The sequence below is a fragment of the Topomyia yanbarensis genome, chromosome 2, assembly GCF_030247195.1.
Source record: "Topomyia yanbarensis strain Yona2022 chromosome 2, ASM3024719v1, whole genome shotgun sequence".
In the NCBI taxonomy this organism is placed as follows: Eukaryota; Metazoa; Arthropoda; class Insecta; order Diptera; family Culicidae; genus Topomyia; species Topomyia yanbarensis.
In genome coordinates, this window is record NC_080671.1 from 265,443,033 (window position 1) to 265,454,735 (window position 11,703).

The 11,703-nt window shown below is 39.9% G+C and overlaps 2 long non-coding RNA genes and 1 pseudogene across 2 annotated transcripts; all 3 read right to left on the reverse strand.

Moving 5' to 3' along the window:
* Window positions 1-276: 276 nt before the first annotated feature.
* On the reverse strand, window positions 277-3,570 carry LOC131680317 (DEAD-box helicase Dbp80-like; annotated as a pseudogene).
* A 182-nt stretch (window positions 3,571-3,752) lies between these two features.
* LOC131683124 (uncharacterized) lies at window positions 3,753-6,060 on the reverse strand. Its single transcript, XR_009304382.1, has 4 exons — window positions 4,804-6,060; window positions 4,559-4,666; window positions 4,184-4,486; window positions 3,753-4,104 (listed from the first exon to the last, which is right to left on the reverse strand). It is a non-coding gene; the product is annotated as an uncharacterized LOC131683124 (long non-coding RNA).
* Window positions 6,061-6,091: 31 nt separating this feature from the next.
* Window positions 6,092-9,199, reverse strand: LOC131683123 (uncharacterized). The gene is made up of 5 exons (XR_009304381.1): window positions 7,467-9,199; window positions 7,222-7,329; window positions 6,847-7,149; window positions 6,537-6,767; window positions 6,092-6,234 (listed from the first exon to the last, which is right to left on the reverse strand). It is a non-coding gene; the product is annotated as an uncharacterized LOC131683123 (long non-coding RNA).
* Between the last annotated feature and the right edge of the window lie 2,504 nt (window positions 9,200-11,703).

The window sequence follows — 11,703 nt, forward strand, 5'->3', positions numbered from 1 at the left end:
AATACTAGATCATTATGAAATATAACAATGTAAGGAAAAAAGCAAACAATAAAGTGATTTCAGTGTTAGTTTTAGACAAATTACTAGTATAGTTAAAATTAGTCTTAAGGATTTTTGTAACGTGCTATGTAAAAAAAAGAAACTGGCGTAAAAAGCTTTTGCAAATGCCGTGTCAAATAAACGTATGGAAAAAAAGACCTTTTGTTTTGCAATACCGCCTGACCGATGGTGAACAATTGACTTACCTTTTCGAATTATTCTCGCAACAAAATTGTCCTAAGAACGATGAATAAAAATAAAACTGATTAGGGATAATTTTTTCTAATGCCAATGTTGTTGCTTGAGCACTCCAAAATGGATTTTTTCGGAAAATTGACTCGATTACTTACCAACATTGTCCTCGATGACGCGAGCTGATATTCGTTATCAGAATGTATAAAACAAGCTATAATTTTGGCGCTTAGTTACTCACGCTCAGAGTTATTAGGTTCCCAAGAGCATAAAATTGCCACCCTGAGAAAAGTAGAAATGCTGTGCTCCATGCTCTCACGCAAAGGAAAGCATTGGAAGGTATGCAGCAAAACAAAATATAAGCGCAACCTAAGATGGTATTAAGTGCATTTACTTTATGTAAACTCAACATAATTTAACCTGCGGTTTCCTGCCGACCTTTTTAATCCTTGGCATTAAGACAAACTTTCTTTCTGTCCGTGACTCTCAACTCGGTTAGTAGTGCGCGCGGTAACTAAGTTTCTAGGTCACAAATGTGCTTCACAGATTCAGAAAGTAAGGTTGTTAATAGTGTGTTCTTTGTTATAGTTTATTTCTACGTTTCGAGTAGCAGTTACGAAGATTAAAAAGTATACGAAGAGTAAAACTAAAATAATAGTACGGTGGATGACGTAAAAATTAATAGTACGGTCAGTAAAACAATTAAAAATTTTGTGTAAATAAAATTTAATTTGTAAAATCTATAGCTAAAGATTGGTAGACGAGACACGATTCGATTGCGTATACTGTGCATACCTTGTAATTACGGAGAAAAAGGTAAATTTGGAATACTACAATTATATGGAAAACTAGGTTAAGAATTCGTGACGTCACATATGCTAATGCATGGCACAGGTCCACGTGAGGGCCTTTTTCTCTTCCCTTTATTTTTACGAAAGCTTTCCGAGTCTTCCTTAGAAGTCGGTGCCTCAGGAGAGGTAGAACCTAGGCGGACAATCACGGTGGCCTATTCAATCCGCCTGTCGTGGACAGAAATAGGCCATTTTGGATTGGCGGAAGCCAGAACCGATGCCGGAGTAGCCATCTTCCAAAATCAAGCTGCTTCTACTGTAAGCTCTATCAGAAAGAGTAACCAGCAGCAGCCAGCGCCAGTCGAACCCGTTAAGAGCGCACCTTGCCGCTAGGGAGTAGGTTCAGTACACCTTCCGGCCGAAACCGTTATCGCCCGGCGTCCCCTTGACATGGCGGGACAGGTGTTTAACGACTGGCGCAATCTATGATCCAACCATGGCATGCCGATGCAACATAAAGGTATCTCTGTGACGTTACGACCCTCCGTGTGCCATTAGAAAGTAAGTGCTCGAAACTACTATTTAGAGGATAGGCAGGCTAGGGAAAAATAAGTCAATAGAATGTGAAATTGATTATCTTGCTTTCTCTTTTAATTGTATACGTTCTCCGAGCCAAAAAAGGGGCTAACAAACCTTGTTGGGTTGGGAGTCCACCCCTTAAGAGTCTTTGTCGATGCTTTTGAGTCACCCTATATCGTGGGGATTTGTGGTGCAACATATGGTGTAAGAGAAAGTCCACGGACAGGTGAGAGAGCATAAGTTTTTGCTCGGTCGTATTCTTTCTCTTGAGTGTCGTGGGTGAACGAGTTCAAAGTAAACTGTTGGCAGATAAGACGACCCTGTGAGCCTCTCTCGAGATAACACGACGCAGCGAAGTGCGAGTTGCACACTCGCTGCTATAAGGGAGCAATATTGACCCATTAACGGAAGGCGCTTAATAAGAAGCGTGATTAGAGAATGTTATCAATGCACCCGAGCTAGTCCCGTTCCTCTAAATCAGCAAAATGGGTACCATTTTCTCGTATCTCGCCAAGTCGTCCAGTCACGATAACTGGGGTAGACTATGCAGGCCCCATTTACGATGGTAGGAAGGACGACTACTTTGTTTTGAAGTAGAATACTTCTAACGTTTCAATATGGGGTCCCGTTTCAAAAATTTCAGTTGAGAAAGTTTCCCAGGTTTGAAATGCGAATATCTTCCGTTCTACTAATCGAAATCGCAATATTTTTGCACTATCTGATCGGAAATTCGTGCACATATTTCGTATTAAATTTCGGAATTAGTGCGACTACTATAAATAAACCAAAACAAGGATTTTTAGAAAATCCTTCGAAAACAGCGATGAAAATGCGCAATTTGCAAGCACATCTCACGCAGAGCCGTCAAATTCGATGTAGATACGTTTCGCAATCGGCTCGTCCCTGCTAATCCATCGGCAGGTCGAAGTTGACGACAATGGTCACCTGTTCGACGTCGATACCTAAGACGAAAGAATCTCTCCGTAACCTGGTGCTGTAGCCAGAATCAAGTGGTGGATCTTACCCCTGGACAAAACGTTCGTTCCAACCGTTGCTCCACCGTTAGATTACCGGACAGTACCGCTACCCAGTGACCATCCTGGGACATCCTGCCGGTCAACCAACCGGCCGTTTTGCGTACCGGTTTCGATCGATTAACAGTTCTGAAAATAAGTTTACTTGGAGTTTACAACTGTCCTATACATCATATGACAGAAAATGATCGCTTGTCCGACGGTAATCACACAATTTCTCGTCCTGGTTGCGGAACTTGACGTATTACTGTTTGATGTTATCGAGTGATTCTTGCTGCAGCGCCTGCCGAATGACGATCGGATTGGGTACGATGTACTCGGCAAACTCCATCACCTCGCGCTCGTACGTGACCAAGAAGAACACCGACCATAACACCCGCCTCCAGTACAAAAAGGAAATACTAGGTCGTACGTCCTGAACTTTATACCCCAGTCAATTAGCTTGCCGGGTGTTCCGATGATGATATGATTAGTCAGCTTCGCCCCTTTGGCGGTCTCCTCACCGCGAACGCCGTAAGGAAGTTTGATTTCCGGACAAAACTTTGCCATTTAGGCAGCTACTTCCCCCTTCTGAATTGCCAGCTCATACGTGGGGGAAAAGCAAATCACCTGCAGATAGTTTTTTAACTGATGGACTCAACTGAGCATTGCCAGCACGAAGGCAGCGGTTTCTCCTGTTCCCGACTGACTCTGGGCGATTATATTCCGTGGCGGACTGGCCAACAGAGTAGGTAGAGCCATCTCCTGAATCTTGGAAGGGGCGTTGAAACCCATCGCATAGACTCCCTGAAGTAATTCCGGCTTCACGTGCAAAGCTTCGAAAGTTTTAACCAACCAACCGGCGAAGAAGAATCCTTCCGCTGCACCTTCAGATCCAGCTTTGATTCTACTAGACCTTAGCGAACATCTTTCATTAGCAAACTTGCATCCGCCGGGCTAAAAGATTAGTCACGGATAATTTTAAAGCTGAAACTAAATATTTCGGGAGAAAATTTAGAATAGGACGTAAGCAACAATGAGATTCTCTTTGGGGTCTTTTTCTTCTGTTTGTTACTCGATCGTTTCAATATTTAGTACTCAACTCTTTGCCTAATATTTTAGTAAAAACCATCGGCTATGTACTGGAAAATTAGTGCAAAGTGTTATAGTGACGTCATAATCAAAAGAGAAAGTAAACAAAGAGAGGCTGTCAATGTTCCTTATGTCCTAATCAAAATTTTCTGCAGATTTCGACTTACTTGAATGCCTCTGCATCTTCCGCGGAGGAAGGTGTTTCTCCATTTTCTCTTGCAGCTTGTTTTTCTTCAGGAGCTGCTAGTCAGAATTTCCGTAGCTACCGAACTCCAAACATCAGGTGCAGCTTTGGTTCTACTGCCGGTGGACTAGGTTGTTCCGCATTCTCTTTCTCTGGACTGCCAGCCGCCGACTCTGAATCCTTATCCTTGGTGATATATACTCAGTTCGCTAACCTATTTGTATTGAAAAGAAAAATTCAAATCCCATCCCAATGATCGCTTCAAAAATAGGTTATAACAAAAAAACACTTACCGTGTGCAGAAATTTCTTGATCCGTCGTCTTTTTGACCCAGTTATCGGCAGCGCTTGCCATCGTTTCGATCGGGTATTAAAATTTAATAGCAAGGTACAAAGTATGGGAAATCGTCCTGAATCAGCACGGGTACTGTCCCTCGGGTGGTTTATTCCTTGCAATTCGCTGAAATTTTGACCAGAGCGATCTTGCGGAAAAAACGATGCCTTCTTTTGCCTGCTCACTTCCCTGCCATGAAACCGATGATGAGCGCTTATTCCAAACGGTTAGCCGATTGAACATGACGTGCCATTATGTTTATTCTGTGAATTGATAAGGATATCTAGATATGCAAAGGAATGTTTGGAGGAGGGATGCTACTGGTAAATACATACCGAAAGAGAAAGTCCTTTCCGAGCATCTTGATGTTGTGTTTTCTGTTGGCCCATTATCACTGCGTTCTCTTGCTGGGTGATTACCATATTATGTTGTTGGTGTTCGAGCTGAAAAAAATCATAATAAAAAATATCCGTAAATGAGTAAACTCGAGCTTTTTAAAGAAGAATAGGGTATTACATTACAATGTACTAAACACGGTACTGATCCTTTCGATATAAAAAAGGTAATAAAAATGTCGCACCTTGCCGCACCAACTGAATAAAAAAGTCCTCCTGCACACCGCATGGTACGGTATAGTATGCTGCTGCTACTGTGTTTGAATGTGCTGTTGAAATCTTTTTTGCAGTTGGTCAATGGTCTTCTACATTTGGCTTGGATCTATTGCACTAATTGCGGTTGCTGACCGTCGGTTGAACGTTATTGCTACCGACCTTTAGGGTGATGGTCGTGGTCTGGAAGAAATCTTAATTTTCTGATGTTGTGGTTGAAGGTGGTTCTGCTGCTGAGCTTGCTGTGAAATGTTGGCGATAAGCACTCGAATAGTGATTGCTTGCTGCTGCTGGAATGGAATCACGAACACTGTGGAGGCAGTGATATTTTCATGCAAGGAACTGGTAGGAACCAAGGCTGGAATATGACGTTTGTGCTTGAATCCGATTTCTCTAAATCAGGAAGGCAACCGCTGGTAAAAATAGTGGCAGACAAGTTTTAAGGCAGAATGTGCCGATGAAATGTTTTCCGATGTGTCCATCATTCGTAAACTGCTGTTGTTCGTTTGAGCAGTAGGGGAGAGAGGGTAACAATGAAACACATTTTTTCTACAACTTAATTTTGATGATAATACATGTTATTTGTGTAATCAAAAGTGATACATAGTGCCACTATGTTGTTAACTAATACATATATTTTTTCCAGCTGGTAAAATTCACGGGAAATAACATTTTTTGGATAATAAACAGTTGGTGGTAAAATGTATCAGTGTGCCTCATGGGTAGGAACTATGAAACACGATGTCATCTATAGTGAAATATTCTACTTATAAATTTTATTCTTTTGTTTAGACGAAGAATGATCCTAACGCTTTGAATTAAAGTTATATTGAGGCGAAAATCGTTTGTTTACGAAAGAATCCACTATATCATCGCGTAACATCGAACCACCATATATGCATATTAGCTGCAATCCTGAAATAAGAGACAATTTCTACAAAATTTTGCCAAATTTACTAATTTTGCACTATATGAGTAGTATTTAGTGTGGAAAATCGGAACCCATTGACATTTTGAGACAGACCACAAAAACAAACAAAAATCACTGTTCCCCATACGCCATCGTTTCACAGTTACCCAATGGGTCTATTCATGAAAATTGTGAAATCACACAGAACCATGAGTAGTTACCAAAAAACTTTGTTCGCGGCACATGTTGAGCATAAAATTTGCTATAAATAGCAATAGACTAAACATTTATTCAATGAATGGTAATTCATAAAGATGGAATAATGTTTATCATTGCAAATTTACTCTGGCTATCACAAAACAAACAAAAAAAAAAAGAAAGTTTTAACCAACCAACCGGCGAAGAAGAATCCTTCCGCTGCACCTTCAGATCCAGCTTTGATTCTACTAGACCTTAGCGAACATCTTTCATTAGCAAACTTGCATCCGCCGGGCTAAAAGATTAGTCACGGATAATTTTAAAGCTGAAACTAAATATTTCGGGAGAAAATTTAGAATAGGACGTAAGCAACAATGAGATTCTCTTTGGGGTCTTTTTCTTCTGTTTGTTACTCGATCGTTTCAATATTTAGTACTCAACTCTTTGCCTAATATTTTAGTAAAAACCATCGGCTATGTACTGGAAAATTAGTGCAAAGTGTTATAGTGACGTCATAATCAAAAGAGAAAGTAAACAAAGAGAGGCTGTCAATGTTCCTTATGTCCTAATCAAAATTTTCTGCAGATTTCGACTTACTTGAATGCCTCTGCATCTTCCGCGGAGGAAGGTGTTTCTCCATTTTCTCTTGCAGCTTGTTTTTCTTCAGGAGCTGCTAGTCAGAATTTCCGTAGCTACCGAACTCCAAACATCAGGTGCAGCTTTGGTTCTACTGCCGGTGGACTAGGTTGTTCCGCATTCTCTTTCTCTGGACTGCCAGCCGCCGACTCTGAATCCTTATCCTTGGTGATATATACTCAGTTCGCTAACCTATTTGTATTGAAAAGAAAAATTCAAATCCCATCCCAATGATCGCTTCAAAAATAGGTTATAACAAAAAAACACTTACCGTGTGCAGAAATTTCTTGATCCGTCGTCTTTTTGACCCAGTTATCGGCAGCGCTTGCCATCGTTTCGATCGGGTATTAAAATTTAATAGCAAGGTACAAAGTATGGGAAATCGTCCTGAATCAGCACGGGTACTGTCCCTCGGGTGGTTTATTCCTTGCAATTCGCTGAAATTTTGACCAGAGCGATCTTGCGGAAAAAACGATGCCTTCTTTTGCCTGCTCACTTCCCTGCCATGAAACCGATGATGAGCGCTTATTCCAAACGGTTAGCCGATTGAACATGACGTGCCATTATGTTTATTCTGTGAATTGATAAGGATATCTAGATATGCAAAGGAATGTTTGGAGGAGGGATGCTACTGGTAAATACATACCGAAAGAGAAAGTCCTTTCCGAGCATCTTGATGTTGTGTTTTCTGTTGGCCCATTATCACTGCGTTCTCTTGCTGGGTGATTACCATATTATGTTGTTGGTGTTCGAGCTGAAAAAAATCATAATAAAAAATATCCGTAAATGAGTAAACTCGAGCTTTTTAAAGAAGAATAGGGTATTACATTACAATGTACTAAACACGGTACTGATCCTTTCGATATAAAAAAGGTAATAAAAATGTCGCACCTTGCCGCACCAACTGAATAAAAAAGTCCTCCTGCACACCGCATGGTACGGTATAGTATGCTGCTGCTACTGTGTTTGAATGTGCTGTTGAAATCTTTTTTGCAGTTGGTCAATGGTCTTCTACATTTGGCTTGGATCTATTGCACTAATTGCGGTTGCTGACCGTCGGTTGAACGTTATTGCTACCGACCTTTAGGGTGATGGTCGTGGTCTGGAAGAAATCTTAATTTTCTGATGTTGTGGTTGAAGGTGGTTCTGCTGCTGAGCTTGCTGTGAAATGTTGGCGATAAGCACTCGAATAGTGATTGCTTGCTGCTGCTGGAATGGAATCACGAACACTGTGGAGGCAGTGATATTTTCATGCAAGGAACTGGTAGGAACCAAGGCTGGAATATGACGTTTGTGCTTGAATCCGATTTCTCTAAATCAGGAAGGCAACCGCTGGTAAAAATAGTGGCAGACAAGTTTTAAAGCAGAATGTGCCGATGAAATGTTTTCCGATGTGTCCATCATTCGTAAACTGCTGTTGTTCGTTTGAGCAGTAGGGGAGAGAGGGTAACAATGAAACACATTTTTTCTACAACTTAATTTTGATGATAATACATGTTATTTGTGTAATCAAAAGTGATACATAGTGCCACTATGTTGTTAACTAATACATATATTTTTTCCAGCTGGTAAAATTCACGGGAAATAACATTTTTTGGATAATAAACAGTTGGTGGTAAAATGTATCAGTGTGCCTCATGGGTAGGAACTATGAAACACGATGTCATCTATAGTGAAATATTCTACTTATAAATTTTATTCTTTTGTTTAGACGAAGAATGATCCTAACGCTTTGAATTAAAGTTATATTGAGGCGAAAATCGTTTGTTTACGAAAGAATCCACTATATCATCGCGTAACATCGAACCACCATATATGCATATTAGCTGCAATCCTGAAATAAGAGACAATTTCTACAAAATTTTGCCAAATTTACTAATTTTGCACTATATGAGTAGTATTTAGTGTGGAAAATCGGAACCCATTGACATTTTGAGACAGACCACAAAAACAAACAAAAATCACTGTTCCCCATACGCCATCGTTTCACAGTTACCCAATGGGTCTATTCATGAAAATTGTGAAATCACACAGAACCATGAGTAGTTACCAAAAAACTTTGTTCGCGGCACATGTTGAGCATAAAATTTGCTATAAATAGCAATAGACTAAACATTTATTCAATGAATGGTAATTCATAAAGATGGAATAATGTTTATCATTGCAAATTTACTCTGGCTATCACAAAACAAACAAATATCCATTAAAAGAGATAGAGTTAGCAGATCTCTTCCAAAATATAGCAACACGTGTAAAGAATTAGAAATTGTGAAATATGAGGGAATTAGACGATTGCGATCATGCATTGTGATTTTATTGCGAATGTTTCATAGTTCCTGCTGATCCACTGTTACCCTCTCTCCCCTAATTGCTATGTGGTCCTTTTTGAGGGGTTGTTGGCTGTTGCTGGATTTGGAGTAGTTGGTACTACTGCGGTTGTATCGATTTAATGTTGGTTGGCTGATTGCCAGATCCAGGATGTTGAGACAAGATTAGTTGAGCTGATTTGCTTTGTTCGGGTGTGCTGCAAATAATATTAATTATTTAAATTTAATTGTTTAAAACTAGAAACAATCACACTTCCAGTAATATTTTTAAACTTACCATTCAAATTCGAAATATTGAATTTCTAAACTACGAAATTTTGACAGTTTGCGATGAAAAAAATACAAAAAATTACCAATCTTGTGTAAGGAGCATGTAAGCGTTTCATTACATACGGGAATGTTATATATACAGGTCACGCGAGCTTGTTTTGTATCAGTGGGTACTCGCTTACCACACGAGTAACATGCTCGTCCGGACGGTACAATGAGCGGTATCATGTTTGCGTTCCCTACCAAGCGTCATCGCAAGGTTCTTCGTGATAAAATCCAGGGAATCACCAAATTCGGCGTCTGGCTCGTCGTGGTGGTGTAATGTAATGCATTTCCGATTTAATCTACGAATGCTGATGGTGTGCAGGAAAATGTCATCCGAGATGCCGTGACCTACACTGAACACGCCAAGCGCAAAACCTCAATGAATGTCGTCTATACTCTGAAGCGGCAGGGACGCACTTTGTATGGATTTGGAAGTTGAAAAGGTAGAACTCACTTGTATCATAAAAAAGGCCCTTTTCAGGGCCACCAAAATCATTCCAAAGAATAAGTTTGCATTTTCTGTTTCATGGACTGTTTCTCCCTGGAGTGCTCTTTGGGTTAAACCCTAAATTATGATTTATTGCAGTACACAAATTGCAAATATGGTCAGAAACGAACTGGAGTGAAGTGGAAAACATTTTTACTAGGCGTATTCAAAAAAGGTTTCAATTCTCAAACATTTTACCAAGGTGCCGTATTACATTACTCTCTTTATCCTGAGTGTTTGATAATCTCCGTATTGGAAACACAATTTCAATTTTGTTCTTGGGAAGCAGTACGGCTTGGATATTTGGCAACACACCGCCCTGAGCAAACTTCACTCCGGGGAGCAGTTTGTTCAACTTTTCGTTGTTACGAATCACCAGCTGCTGAAGACGTGGGATAATTCGTCTTTTTGTTGTGACGGGCAGCATTTCCTTCCAATTTAAACACTTTAGCAGCAAGGTATTCCATTACAGCTACTAAGTAAACTCACTCCGATGTGTTTAACACAATTTGCTTGTGTATCGACCAACGAAGGGGAGGAGCTGCGAAGAATACATATTGAGGACAACACAAAAAAGGACGAGCTTACGTTGTGCTGTAATCAAATATAAAAACTCAGCATGCTGTTGCTCACGCTTAAGCTACCAGTACACTGTTTGTCATAACGTGAAATACTTGATGAAGCAAAATTTGATCAAATAAACGTGTTTGACAAACAAATTTGACAAGGCCAGTACACGAGATCAACTGTTTAGCAAACTTTTTTCATCAAATATTTGCATTGATGCGTTACCGGACGTTATGCCTAATATTGTTTGACAAACATAATAAAACAAGTTTGATGCATCAGTACACTGTTTGTCAACTATAGTCAAACCGGCGTATACGTCAAACAAATCGCCACGCGAAAAAATTTTGTGCTGTTTGAACTTCATGAATTTTCAAGAGTGCAAACACATGAAATATATGTGTTAGCGCAGGGATGCCAAATGATTTTCCATAAAATTTGTTTTATTTTTATGAATGGTCGAAGCAACTATATCGCACTCCTTTGTTCGTGATTGTGCAGAGTGTGATCAAATACAAATTAAATACGCCAAGGTCCCATACTAAAGGGTAATCATTTTACGACTCACTACGCAATCAAATTTGTCTACCATTCGTGTTGACAGGTCGAATTGTAGAAGAAAAATTAATTTGGAAGCGCTGTTCGATCAAAGCATGCTCTGCCCATGATCGCATATTTGTCCCGTTTTCTATGGGATTTCCTATCATTATGGGACTGATTTGCGATCATGGGCAGTGCTGTTCATATATGATTGAAATTTTCATTTTATTTGTTTTTTATTTTATAGAGTACTTGGCAATCTGTAACTGCATTTGTGTGTTCAACGATTTGTTCCACCTGTCACAGGTGGAGGAAAACAAATCGAAAATAGCTTTTCGGTCGGATTTTTTTATGATGGAGCCTGACCAACCGGTATAGACTTATCCAGCTGCATTGGTACTGTGCTGTTTTGACGTTTGGATTGGGAGGAAAACAAACCACTCCTGGGCTTAGAGAAGGGCGGTAGTGTAAAATTGCGAGATCTTGGTGTGCGTATTTCAAACGTCGATATCTACTCAGTACGTCTTCTGAATAAGTTTTACAGCGACACAGAGCATTTCAACACCATTTTGAATACTTCAGGCGAGCTATTTCGAACGTTTAAATTGGCTGAGTTTTATATATGTCAGCTGGAGGAAATCAAAACCTCAGTGTGTGTGAATGGAATTGCATAGAACTCTACAGCCACAAGGTCTACCCCAAAAAAGTTTAGGCAGACTTCAATTGGACAAAAAATGGTTAGAACGGGAATTTAAAAAATATTTAATCCTCTTGTATTGTTGGACATACCAAACGGCGATGAACACGGTATGGATTTTAGTTGCATTTCTCGCTCACTTGTTTATGTACTTTCTCACATTTACAGTTAAGTAGCCACATTCCTCCCACAGCT